Source organism: Anomaloglossus baeobatrachus, chromosome 5 (assembly GCF_048569485.1).
Source record: "Anomaloglossus baeobatrachus isolate aAnoBae1 chromosome 5, aAnoBae1.hap1, whole genome shotgun sequence".
NCBI classification, from domain to species: Eukaryota; Metazoa; Chordata; class Amphibia; order Anura; family Aromobatidae; genus Anomaloglossus; species Anomaloglossus baeobatrachus.
Window position 1 is genome coordinate 244,399,240 of NC_134357.1, and position 14,202 is coordinate 244,413,441.

At 45.1% G+C, this 14,202-nt stretch overlaps 1 long non-coding RNA gene across 1 annotated transcript; it reads left to right on the forward strand.

The window, feature by feature from the left end:
• The first annotated feature begins 3,519 nt into the window (after nt 1-3,519).
• LOC142309897 (uncharacterized) lies at nt 3,520-4,538 on the forward strand. The gene is made up of 4 exons (XR_012754030.1): nt 3,520-3,582; nt 4,233-4,293; nt 4,370-4,425; nt 4,519-4,538. It is a non-coding gene; the product is annotated as an uncharacterized LOC142309897 (long non-coding RNA).
• The last annotated feature ends 9,664 nt before the right edge of the window (nt 4,539-14,202 follow it).

The window sequence follows — 14,202 nt, forward strand, 5'->3', positions numbered from 1 at the left end:
GAAATGTGTGGTGTGAAGCAGAGCTGTGTGTGTGTCTGTGTGTGAAGCAGAGCTGTGTGTGTGTCTGTGTGTGAAGCAGAGCTGTGTGTGTGTCTGTGTGTGAAGCAGAGCTGTGTGTGTGTGTGAGAGAAGCAGAGCTGAAGAAAGATGTGGGGTGTGAAGCAGAGCTGTGTGTGTGTGAGAGAAGCAGAGCTGAAGAAAGATGTGTGGTGTGAAGCAGAGCTGTGTGTGTGTGTGTGTGTGTGTGTGTGTGTGTGTGAAGCAGAGCTGAAGAAAGATGTGTGGTGTGAAGCAGAGCTGTGTGTGAAGCAGAGCTGAAGAAAGATGTGTGGTGTGAAGCAGAGCTGTGTGTGAAGCAGAGCTGAAGAAAGATGTGTGGTGTGAAGCAGAGCTGTGTGTGAAGCAGAGCTGAAGAAAGATGTGTGGTGTGAAGCAGAGCTGTGTGTGTGTGTGAAGCAGAGCTGAAGAAAGATGTGTGGTGTGAAGCAGAGCTGTGTGTGTGAAGCAGAGCTGTGTGTGTGAAGCAGAGCTGTGTGTGTGTATATATGAATCAGAGCAGTCTATGCGGCACCCCAGAACTATATGGGTCCCCCAGAGCGCTAAGCCACCCATCCCAGTAATGTGTACGCCACCAGAGTGGTTTGCCACTACAGTAACGTCTATTCCCCCCCAGTAATGTCTATGTCCCCTGCCCCTCCTGTAATGTATTTATTGTAGGCCCCAGCCCCTCCTGTGATGTATATACATCAGTGCTGTGTCAGTGTGCATGGTGTGCAGTCATGTCTGTTATTGATGGCCATCATGCAACACAGCCATATGTCCTGGAGGAGCTGAAAACAAGTGGGAGAGGTGAGTGAGGCTGCTTGTGACTTCTCCATATTAACACCTGTAATGCGTCTGTGTCTGCATGTATGTCAGTGTATATGACTGTGCATATATTTGTCTGTTTAAATGTATTTTTGTGAATTTGTCTTCAAATATGTATATGTACGTATGCCTGTATATGTATGTGTGTGTCTGTGTGTGGATGGGGCCCACTGAGACTCAACCGGGGACCACAAAAACCTGGAGCCGTCCCTGGCTGCCTTAACATTGGGATCAATTAAAAATATGTGAGTAAAGGCCGCTTTACACGCTGCGATAACTGTCCCGATATCGCTAGCGTGCGTACCCGCCCCCATCTGTTGCGCGACACGGGCAAATCGCTGCCCATGCCGCACAACATCGCCCAGAGCCGTCACACATACCTGTCCGGCGACGTCGCTGTGACCGGCGAACCGCCTCCTTTATAAGGGGGCGGTCCATGCGGCGTCACAGCGACGTCACTGAAGCGTCACTTAACCGCCGCCCAATAGCAGCGGAGGGGTGGAGATGAGCGGGACGTAACATCCCGCCCACCTCCTTCCTTCTGCATAGCAGCCGGGAGGCAGGTAAGGGGAGCTTCCTCGTTCCTGCGGTGTCACACGGAGCGATGTGTGCTGCCACAGGAACGAGGAACAACTTCGTTACTACTGCAGCAACGATATTAGAGAATGGACCCCCATGTCGCCGATTAGCGATTTTGCACGTTTTTGCAACGATGCAAAATCGCTTATCGGTGTCACACGAAACGGCATCGCTAATGCGGCCGGATGTGCGTCACAAATTCCGTGACCCCAACGACTCCGCATTAGCGATGTCGCAGCGTGTAAAGCCCCCTTTACTCTACTTTCTTTGTATAAGTGATGGCTGTGAGTTATCCTGGACTGTGTCTGTATTGTAGTCCTGTAAATCTGAATGTGGCAGATCAGGATAAGATACATGTTTATTGGATTTATATCTAAATGCTACAGTTCGTGCTCTACTGTTATGGCTAAAAATGTTAACGTTTATGGGGCCCCCACCAGATTTTCTGCCCAGGGGCCCCCACCAACCTTAATCTGGCCCTGATTACAGATGATCCAGAGAAAGGTCAAACACTGTACACCACTCATGGTTTTAAAAAGGGAGACATTGTTTGTGATTACCATGGAGTGCTTAGAGAAGGAGGAGAGGCCGAACATTTACAGTCAACGCTGAGTGAGCATGAATGCTATATGTTTTTTTTTAAGAGTCGTGGAAAGTCCTTGTGTTTGGATGGCAGGGAGGCTCCTTGCAGTTGTCATCCAGATATGCCTTCAACATTTGGAAGAAAGATTAACCATTCATGCAAAAAAGACAATCTGAAGCCTCTCATTCAATATATAGTTGATGATACGACCCCATCATTAATTTTTATTGCTAAATCGGACCTCAAACCAGGGACAGAACTATTGTTCAATTATGGAGTAAAGCCAAATGAATTTGGAGAAGCTTCAAGTATCTTATGGCTGTACACTTGACTTGACCGCGGCCACACAAGACAGTCAAATACATTATTTGCATCATCTACAGGAAGAGGGAATTAAAACGTATCCAAGGACCTTGCATGCTACCACAGGAAGTCCTGACAGAACCAATCACACCCATTTTTCACACAAGGTCCATGACAATAAGGATGGAGTTGAAGACATGGCAGTGCCACAGATAATTGGCAATTATGTTTATTGATATTGTCTTTGAAAAACAAACTTTTCTGTTTTTACATGGGTATTCTTGTTCTTTCCTTTAAATAGATGAAGAAGATGGCAGCGGTCAGCCCTGAAGAATGAAAAGGGAACCTAGGATCATGCAGAGAGGCGTATGGATTATTGAATTCCTGGTCTTGTTAAAGTTTTTTTAATAAATTTTGTATTTGTTTTTTACCTATTCTAGGCAGAGTACAATTCCAGGTGAACATTGAACAGCGCCCTTGAAGAACTGTGACACTAATATTGTTGTTTATAGAAATGTTTTTATTACTGTTAACATTTTTTTTTTCTAGTGATAAAGCGGTCACACAGCTGTGATTAAAAAATCTGACATATGTACAAATGTGTACAAATGTAGGTTTGAATGGCATTGCCATTGAGTACCTTGACTATGACAGTTTTCTGAGCTTTGTGGTTTTTTTTTTTTTCTTTTTTCCCTCAGTCTGATTAGGGCTGAGGTAAAACTCGCACATCTGAGCTGCAGTATTGTCTTACATGGTGCAGAGTGCACTGCGATATTTTTGCGCACTGCACTCATGCAAGTCATATGCTAATGTGACGCTAAGCTAACGCAGACTATGTCTACATTGTTTACATTGCAACACCACTATGCACAGAAGAGGTCTTTAACACTAGAACTACTGGACTCGTGACACCTATATAGAAATACATGGTGAAAAGTAGTCAAAATGACTACCTCAGTAGTTCTAGTGTTAACAAGTCTTGGACTGCTTTCAGGAGTTGGAGGAATTTCTAAGCAACAGTTGCTGTGCAGTGCTTCAATCCTCCTACTTATATCTTGTCAATGCTGCTAATAAAGTTTGTTTTAGAATTTTTTTATAAAGGGATGTGTTCTAAAATCGGAGTAGCAGTCAGCACAGCCAATCATGAGGGAGAGCAATCTGAGGGCAGGTCCTTTCTGTTGGGCAAGTCTGAATTTGTCTTGCTCCTTCACTTCTCCACAGATGAGTGTCAGAGGCAAACCGAAGGCATGGTAAGTACAGCAATTTTCAGATATTAGTGGCCTAAATGTAAATTACAGGGAAAGCTGCAGAGTGTAAGGCCGGCTTCTCACTTGCGATTTTCTCGCACGAATGCAATGCGAGAAATTCTCGCATTGCACTCGGATACATGTTATTCAATGATTCAGCTCTCATCTGCGATTTTTTTCTCACTCCAAATCGGACTGAGAAAAAAAATCGCAGCATACTGTGATTTGGAGTTTCTCGCGCGAGTCTCTTCAATGATTCTCTATGGAAGCGTGTAAAAAAAAAAAAGGAACACACACGCTCCACAACATTCACATGCGTTCTCTGTAGTATTTAATTTCAATTGTGAAGACACGATAAATTTATTTTTAACAATAAAGGATAATGGAACAATGTTCAGCAACATGCAGTTTAGCTGTGAGATCAAAGATATGTACTGCAACATTGCTCCACGTGGGTACAAGATCATTTACATGAGCGTTACACATGTCTAAATGAATTAATTTATTTAAATGTTTATTCAGGGTCTGCAAAATGATACCTGCTGTTTAAATAAGTCTGGAATGGATAACTATATTCTTTGTATACTGGTGTGCAAGAAACGGCCATCATTATTTAATTGTGGTTTTTTTTTGGTTTTTTTTTGTTTCTTTAGAGTTCTACACTGCCATCAACACCGCCAGAAGATTTAGCTGTGCCAGTTAGCCATAAAAGAGGTAGAAGTCAGAAAGAACCTGAGGTTGTGATGCAATCTAAAATATTCATTAACCTTTTGATATTTATGGATTTCAGCAGCTGCCAGTATGGAGCCAGACGAAGAGCCAAAGAACGAGCTTTTCATGTTACGAGTAATGTCCTGCTCTTATATCTATGCACAAATTCATCTTATAGTATACTGCACTGTACAACATTTTTTAATTTTGATTTTTTTCTCTCCACAGAATGAAAACTGCAAGTGCAAAATTATTTTTGTTTTTTATTTTTTCTAAAATTTATTTTTGTCTTAGTTCAATAAAATATTAAAGTTTGACGTGTGTGTTTCCCCCCCCCTCTTATTTCATGTACATCATATGCACATACATAAATTTGGGTACACCAATGCTCTCTCCTCAGTAATACACACACGCACTATATATAGAGATTATATATATATATATATATATATATATATATATATATATATAAGGCCGGGGCCACACGGGGCACTACTGTGATGCTCGCATGACACTCGGCTCACGCTGGCAGCACAGCAGGAGCAGAGTCATGCTAGTATCCCTGCAACTGGATCGTGGAGCGGACCTCAGCTGCAGGGGGCGGGCCGGCTCTCAGGAGGGGCAGGGCAGCGCTGCGGAGGGGCGGGCTGGCACGGAGGAGGGGAGGGAGGGATTTCTCTCCCTCTCTCCTCCGTAGCCGGCTATTCCTATTCTCGCTCTGCACGCGCGGTACACTGGTGTACAGCGCGTGCAGTGCAATTTTTTATTTTTTTCTTTCTCGCCCCATTCACTTGAATGGGTGCGAGAGAAATTAATCTCGCATTACAATCGCAGCATGCTGCGATTGTTTTCTCGGTCCGAATGGGGCTGAGAAAACAAGTCCGAGTGGAATGCGATGTTTTATTGCACTCCACTCGCACCGATTTTCTCGCCGTCTGACTTAGGCCTTAAAAGTACTTTTTTTAAAAAAAAAGTTTTTTTTTTTTTTCTTCTTTCAAATTTGGTGCTGATTTTGGGGCCTAAGACTATGTGCCCACGGGAGCTTGTACCTGCAGGTTTTACCAAGGAAAACCTGCAGGTTTATCTGGATTTTCCAGATAAATTTGCATGTTTTAGCAAGTACAGACACTCCCCATGTTACCCTATGGGGACATGGGGAATGCTGTGTCCATGCTGCAGTATGTGCGGCTACAGAATATGCTGCGGATCTCCTGCAGCCGCACATAACTGCATGTCAATTATTTATGCGAAAATCCCGGCTCTCCACTATGGAGATAGAGGCTGTGATTTCCGCAGGTAAATAAAGCAACTAATAAAAAAAGTCATGCTGGTACATGAATTTTGAAACATTTATCACACCCAAAAAAAAAAAAAATGTAACGGTCTCCACAGACTATATAATAAGTTTAAGTGCCCACGGTCAGTGTTCACAACATCGTGCATACAGCATGCTTCAGCTGCGTCCACAATGGTGCAACGTACAGTACAAGCACAGTGGATGGGATTTCTAGAAATCCCGTGCCCACTGTGCTTGTTTTTTCCGCAGCAAACACTGACCTACGGTGCGACTTTGTGAGCCACAGCATGTCAGTTGTTTTGTGCGGAGTTGCAAGCATCCTCCGCGCCACATTTCTGCACTCAAAAATCTAGTGCAGACATTTCTACACCAAATTTGCATCTGTTGACAGGAAAAAAAAGCCCAAAAAATCATTTTTTGCCAACCGATGCAGATTTTGGGTTGAAATTTATACTGCATATTCCTGCAGGAAATCTGCATCTTCTGGGGGGAAAAAAAGCATCAAAATCGCATATATGTATGCGTGACTATGAATGGTGCTTAGATGAGGGTTTTTTTGCCAGATGATGCAGATTGAGGACACTCTGGCAAGTTCGTACGGAGTCTTGCTTGTGTACCGCAGGGCAAGTTTCGGGTGACGGAAGTCCGACGGCCGTTCGCAACAAACATAACAAGGACCAAGGACGCTTTCGATATGAGCCAGGCGGTTTGCACCCTTTCCGGGGCTCTGCAGGCCGACCACTAAGCACTCCCCACGTGCTCCGCAGGCCAAACAAGCACCCGCTGCTGGCTCCACAGGCCAACCATTAAAGGGGTGCTCTCGCAAACCTTTATAGAACCAAACTTTTATTCAAGCCTTTAACTCGATGACCTCCTAACGACACCCCTGCGACAACCAGTAGCACTGGTGTCGCAGGGGTGTCATCAGGATGTCATGCAAGTTCATGAGATACTCCGATGACCTCCTGACATTACTGCACACACATTACTGGATACTCGCCTGGCACCGGCAATGCTATTGCTCCGGTCCGTGACTACTACATCTGCTACGGTAACGTCTAAATCCCAGTAACTAGAATAATCTTTGCTGACGTCCTGCCCATGTGACCAGGAATGGCAGGGCCTCCACCAATGTAGCTGATGCAAAGAAGCAACATCTTGTCCATGTGGGCATGGAGATGATTATAATAAAAGTGAGCATCTGGGGGTAAGACCCTCAGATGGGAGGTACAGGGGCGGTGAATCCCCCCTTGCATGGTTATAATGGATGGGACAAAGCATAACCACGCCCACCAACGAAGCCGGTCACGCCCAAAGTCCTACCCACTGGGATTTATCAATTTGTTGTGCAGCACTCCTCTCACCTCACCTCCCTAACCTCCTCACATTTTAAAGTAATGTCCCCATCCTATAGCAATGTCCCCATCCTATGGTAATGTGCCCGTCCTATAGTAATGTAGCGCCCCTGTGGTTGGGCACTACAGGGGAATACATCACCTTAACAGCAAGGTGCAGTGCTCTTTGGTCACAGGTGAAAGAGAGAAGAAATGCAGAGTCTTATATTAGATTGAGTAACATTGACTCAGCAGCCCCTACCTTCATATTCCTGGGACTGTTTATATAGTAGGTCCATGGGGGGGTGGAGCCTAGCTGAGCGTGAGATGCGACGTTTTTGACAGGACGACTGAGTGACAGTTAGTCAGTTAACAGCCAGCTAGTAAGGAGCGACAAGAAGAGATGAGAGTAAATTGATGACTGAAAGAAGGGCTAGAAATAACATAGGCCCAACGTCCTGAGCGAGGGTACCTCTAAAGAAAAGAAAGGCACTGGAAAAGGGGTAACCCAGACGGAAAGGGGACGCTTTAGGTCTGGCGAGAGGCGGCTGAAGAGTTCAGGTCGACATCGGCATAACGGGACCGAGGAGGTTTGTCAGGTTTATACCCAAACCATTGACCGTTAACCTGGGATCCTAAATAAGAGGAGGCCCAGCACCCATCAAGAGTCTGACTACTAACCCCAAGCCGAGTTCACGACGCTGTTGCGGGATAGATAAAGAAATCGTGCAGCATCAGACTCCTGGGAAAACCAGTGACTAGACTAATGAGTGTGTTAAAGAGGGAGTCACAGAGCCCTCAGAGCAGAGACCGAGAAAGAGACAAAGAAAGGTCCCGATAACTTCGGTAGGCAGGATCCTAGAGATTCGGCGATGGTCTCGTTGGAATCGGGGTGCAGAAATCTATGGGTGCCTCGGTAGATATTCTGCCAGAGGCCTTTACTTGGAAGATATTTGACTCCAGGGGACAGCTCGCTCATGTACAGTAGGTTTGTTACCCCTGGGTAACACGCCTCATGACAGCACTGTAACGCTTATGAAAGGGATTTGCAGTTAACCGCCTGAAAGCAACGGTGAGAGAAGCAAACACGTACATAACCTTTGCATTTTAATAAGTCAGTTCTCCTGACAGCTGGCTGTATGATCACCAGAGTTGTCCCATAGCCAGCTAAGAGCAATGGTAACAAGGCCTAATATGCCACTAAACTATGCAATTACTAACTCAAAGGTCACACAGATGCATGACACTTCCTAACATTTAAGTCGGAATCAGGTCAAGTAAATCGGTTAGATGACGCAATAAGGGCTCCCCAGGAAATGACTAAAATGCGCTCCAAACGTTAGTCGCCATATTTAAAAGGATTGTCTGGTTTGCACCCCGATAACTTCGGAAGGCAGGGTCCTAGAGCTTCGGGGTTGGTCTTGTTGGAATCAGAGTGAAAAAATCAAGGGGGGTTTATACAGACGTTCTGCTGCATGCTTTAGTTTGCGAGATATTTGGGTCCAAAGCAAACCCACTGTCACATGTAGGCTTTATATTAAATATTTTTTTATTTGTTGGTTAATGCTGTGATAGCCAGTTATTTGGACATCATTGAGAGTGATAGCCGGTTATTTGGACATCATTGAGAGTGATAGCTGCCTATCGTATGTTAACTAGTAATACCGCCACCTAGTCTCACAGACAAGAATGACACCCAAATATATACCTTACTTTGCAGCCTAATATCTCAAGGACCAAAGATTGCAAGGGGGTCGTGTGACCCCTTAAAATTTAAGTCGGAATCAGGGCAAGGTAATGGGACAGATGGCGCAATGCCCCCAGTGAATTTCCCCAGGGAACGACGGAAATGCGCCCCAAAAGGACAGCCCGGTTTGCACCCCGATAACTTCGGAAGGCGGGGTCCTAGAGCTTCGGGGTTGGTCTCGTTGGAATCAGGGGGAAAAAATCAAGGGGGGTCTATATAGACGGTCTGCTGCATGCTTTACTTTGCGAGATATTTGGGTCCAAAGCAAACATACTGTCACTGTCTAATGTGTAGAACACATTAGAATGGCAGCAACGCCATCTGGTGTTTTTACAATTTCTATATTAAAAAACAAACTCATGGACAGCAGTGCCATCATGTGGAACTTTTACAGAATACACTTTAAAAAAAAAAAACCTCGATGACTTCCGGATCCGGTCCTGGCTGAGGTGGAGGCTTGAGGGAGAAGCTCCCGCCACCCCCTGGAAAAACCAGTCTGAAAGAAGCCCCCCGCCTCCGGGAACAAGACGAAAGTCACACAGCAGGAAAGCGGAGGTCAGCAGCGATGGATCGTTACCTGCTGAGAAGCGCTGGCTGCAGTGAAGGACCCGGGAGGAGCGGCGACGCTGCGGCTGGGAAAGAAGTGGATGCAATGAACATGGCGCCGACGAGCCTGTCGGGGGCGGAGCCAGAGGTGCAGGGGAGAGGCGAGATGGATCCATGCCGGAGAGGCAGAGTAATGGAGGACACGGCTGAGGAGGCAGTGGAATCTGGAGCGGGAGAGAGGTGGATGCAGGGGTCAGAGGAGGGCAGCTCACAGTGGGAGGACTTTTCCTCTCCTCTCTCTTCCTCTTCTTCTCTCTCTTCTTCTCCTCTCTCTTTTTCTTCTCTTCTCTCTTTTTCTTCTCTTCTCTCTTCTTCTTCTCCCCTCTCTTTCTTCTCCTCTCTTCTTCTTCTTCTTCTCTTCTCTCCACTTCTTCTTCTCCTCTCTCTTTTTCTTCTTCTTCTTTCTCCTTCTTTTTCTCCCCTCTTCTTCTTCTCTCTCTCCCTCCTTCCTTTTCTCCTCTCTCTTCTTCTTCTGTCTTCTTTTCATCTCCTTCTCCTCTCTTTTTCTTCTGCTCTCTCCCCTCTTCTGCTCTCTTCTTCTTCTCTCTTTTCTTCCTCTCCTCTCTCTTTTTCCTCTTCTCTCTCTTCTTCTTCTCTCTTTTCTCTGCTCTGCTTCTCTGGATTGTCTTTCAGATCTAAATACAGAGGATCCGAACGGGTTGAAAGGAAGGTCCCACAAAACCAGGACTAAGCCAGCGGATGAACTCTCGCTAAGGTTCTACTATATACGACATATTGTTTTAATCCTTGCATAATACTTAAGGTTGTTGTGTGTTACTCGGGGGAAAAAACATAGAATTTGTTTATCAGGGGGGTGATTAGGGAGACTCATATTTTGGCCAGGAAGAAGGGAAGTCACTAACATGGCAAAAAGAGGCAAAAGTCCCTTTAAAGGGAAAACCTGTTTGGTCGTTATAAGATTTATATTTTTCATATGTTGTATAGGGGTTTATTTACGAGTTGGGGAAAAGAAATGTCATTCTGGAGGAACCACTTGTGAGGGCATTGTTGACAGTCGTGTCTCTCTTACAGTCGAGGTCTTGAAGGGCAGTATCAACAAGAGCAAACCATTTAGACAAACATGGTGCAACTAACAACGTGGAATGTTAAGGGCCTAAGATCACCTAACAAGCGAGCAATGATACTAAGACACTTGAAAAGACTAAAAACTGATATTGCTCTATTACAAGAAACCCACTTAGGGAGGGAAGATTTCTTCCGCATGAAAAAATACTGGGTGGGTTCAGTATATGGGGCAGCGGCACAGGGAAGGAAGGCGGGCACGATGATTTTGATAAACAAACAGCTTAGCCATGAAGTGGTGGCTCAGGAAGAGGATGATCAAGGAAGATGGCAGCATTTAACAATTACCAGTCCAGCGGAAACACTCAGTATATATAATGTGTATGGTCCAAACTCGAAACAGAATCAGTTCCATGACACCATAAAAACCATAATTCTCTCAGATAAGGAACCTAACATCATAGTGGCGGGGGACTTCAATGCAGTGCCAGACTCAGCGGAGGACAGAAGCAAGGGAGAGGGGGAGTTGGGACACGGGGACAAGGGCTCAGCCCACAGAGAGGTTTCTTTGGAGGATGTAGGACTAAAAGACATTTGGAGACTAACTCACCCACATGACAGAGAGTATACGCACTTCTCTCATCCACATAACAGTTGGTCTCGTATAGATCAGATTTGGTCGTCTTTGGAACTGGCAAACGGTGTGCAAAACTGCATGATTGAGAGTATGGTGATCTCAGACCACAGTCCGGTGAGAGTGGGCCTTAGAGAGAAATTCAAGAGAGGATCAGACATTATATGGAGATTCCCGTCGTTTCTCCTAAGACAGGACAATTTTCACAAGATAATAAAGGAATGGTGGGAAGAGTTCTCAGAAAATAATAAGGAGCATAGGGCGACGCCAGTATTATTCTGGGAAACGGCGAAAGCGGTCTTGAGAGGGCGTTTGGTGGGGTATGCGGCCATGGTCAAACGAAAGACGAACGTGAAATACAATTTTCACAGCGAGGCAGTGCGACTAGCGTATACTAATTATCTGACAGACAGGTCTATCACGGCAAAAGATAGGTGGATGGCGGCCAAGAGAGACTTTGACGAGTGGGCAAAAAAAAGGAACAATTATTTTGGTCACATAAAGAGGCTGATCTTCATAGATTTGGGAATAAGGCGGGGAGGATGCTGGCAAATTTAGCAAGGGGCAACAGAAAGATGACGGTAATCTCTAAAATGAAAACAAAGGGTGGAGGGGTGACATCGGATCAAAAGGAAATTAATAAGGTGCTGGGAGAATATTACAGAAAGTTGTACGGGCCAGGACATAACGACATGACTGATGAGGCGGAGTGGCTTAGACAAGCCCAACTACCTAGCTTAATGGAGAAGGAACTGGAAGCCTTAAACGCAGATATCACAGAGGAGGAGGTTTCAAAAACAATTGGGGAACTTGAAACCATTGGGCCCTGGAGCCTTATTAGTACTAACAGCGAATTTTATAAAGCCCTCAAGGATTTGATCTCACCGGACCTAACTTCAGTCTTTAATGCAATTCTTGGGGGAACAGAAATCCCTAAAAATGCCAATATAGCATACATTAAATTAATACCTAAGGGAACCAAGGACCTGGACGACCCTTCGAGTTATCGGCCCATCTCGCTCATCAACCAGGACTTAAAAATAATGTCTAAAATCATGGCGGATAGATTGGCCACGGTCTTACCTAGGTTAATTTCAGAACATCAGGTAGGGTTTATAAAAGGGAGAAATGCGGTGACCAACATTAGGAAGACGATTCTAGTGGTTGACGCAGTTAGATTGGGGCGCACGAAGGGGGGGGGCAAGTCCTGCATTAGTCACACTCGACGCCGAGAAAGCGTTCGACAATGCTAACTGGAGCTGGTTAGACAAGGTGATGGAGGCCGCGGGGATCTTGGGTAAGATGAGACTCTATATTAACAGCCTATATGCCAACTCAGGAGCAAGGATCCACACCCCGGGTTTTTTGTCCGACGTGTTCCCTCTGATGAAAGGGACGAGACAAGGATGGCCGCTATCCCCACTATTATTTAACCTGGCAATTGAACCCCTATAAAGAGTGCTGCAGGGTCATAATAGTTTCAAAGGGATCAACATAAGGGGAACAGAAATGAAGATAGCGCTCTTTGCTGATGACGTGATTCTATTTATGGGGGACCCTGGTGCGGACCTGCCCCGGACACTTAGCATGATAGAAAAATTTGGCGCCTTTTCAGGTTTTAAATTAAATAAAAAGAAATGTGAGCTGCTATTCCTGAGCGGGGATCAAGGGCCAGCTGGGGGTATCTTAAGTGAAGGGCATGTGAATGGAATTCCGGTAGCACAATCATCAGTCAAATACCTGGGAGTGCATGTAGGAAGGACGGTGCAATCAATTTATAAAATGAACTATGGTCCACTGATCAGAAAAATCATAAATCAATTGAAGGGCTGGAAGGGACTACCCCTGCCATTATTGGCAAGATGTCACCTCATAAAAATGATGAGCTTCCCTAGGCTGCTGTACCCCTTCCAAACGATTCCATTATTGTTAACACTAAGGGATGTCAACAGACTCAACTCAGCGTATGCAGATTTTATTTGGAGGGGAAGGAAACCCAGAATAAAGCTGCGTACGCTGATGAAGTCTGTGGAGGAGGGAGGGATAAATTTTCCGGACGTCAGAGGGTATAACGTTGTGTGCATCATGAGACATGTGATTGATTGGCTGAGAGGAACGAGTAGACACTCGGATTATGGTATGGAATTCAAGTACGTAGAGAAATGGGATCTGACGTCTATTCTTCACTCCCCATTGTCCAAGGTTGAAGGTCACATAAGAAACTCCGTTATATTCCGAGACACCATGTTGGCCTGGAGATTGGTAAGACGGAAATTGGGACTTTCATGGAAGGTATCAAAATACCTAAATCCTTGGGCATCACCAAACTTCTCCCAGGGGAGAGAGAATAAACTATTCCTCAAATGGAAAGAGAAGGGCATTAGGAGAATGATAGATGTAATGAATGTGGCAGAGAGAAGGTGGATGACAGGTCGGGAAGTGCTTGATAAATACAATCTCAATGGCTTCCACATTATTCCGTACGAACAATTGAAACATGGAATAATTAGAGGGCTGGGTGAGATTGGAAGGGAACTGAACAAGAGTATGATTGACGAGCTTATGGAAGGCAATGTAACAAATTTGAATGTCATTACATACCAAACATTTAGAGGTGTGCTAATATCCCGGGAAGATAGTCGTACACTTTTAGCATGGAAAAAACAAGAAGTGGTGGAGGTCATACTGAAAGGATGGGTTCAGATGCGGAAACAAGTCACCAATGAGAGCTGGAGAGACACCCAATTTAGGATATTACACAGGGCAGTTTTGGGTTTCAACATACCGGGCAGGGAGGCACGGTGCCCTAAGTGCCACAAAGAAAAAAACAGACATGTTACATGGCCTGTGGGAATGCAGGACGATAAAGAGGTTCTGGAATCAAGTCGGAGCACTAGCCCAGACAACATGGAGAATTTCCTGCAAATCAGAGGTAATGGTGTGGATTTTTCACTTCTTTGAGGGTGGAGTTAGAGGGGGACTGAATCCTCAGGACAAAAAGACATTTGCAATCATACATGACATAGCCATGATAGCTAAAAGGTGCATCCTAAGGCACTGGATACAGGAGGAGGCTCCATCCACAGAGGAAGTCATCGGGGAACTACATAATCTTTTGAGGATGGAGAAACTAGAAGCAGAAAGGGACAAAGACAATAAGACTACCAAATTTTTTAGTAGGTGGAAAACTTTTATTGAAGTTTATTTCAAACAGGAAGAAATAAACCATTTAGTGGCTGTTGTGTCCCATGAATGGGAACAACCTGTTGTA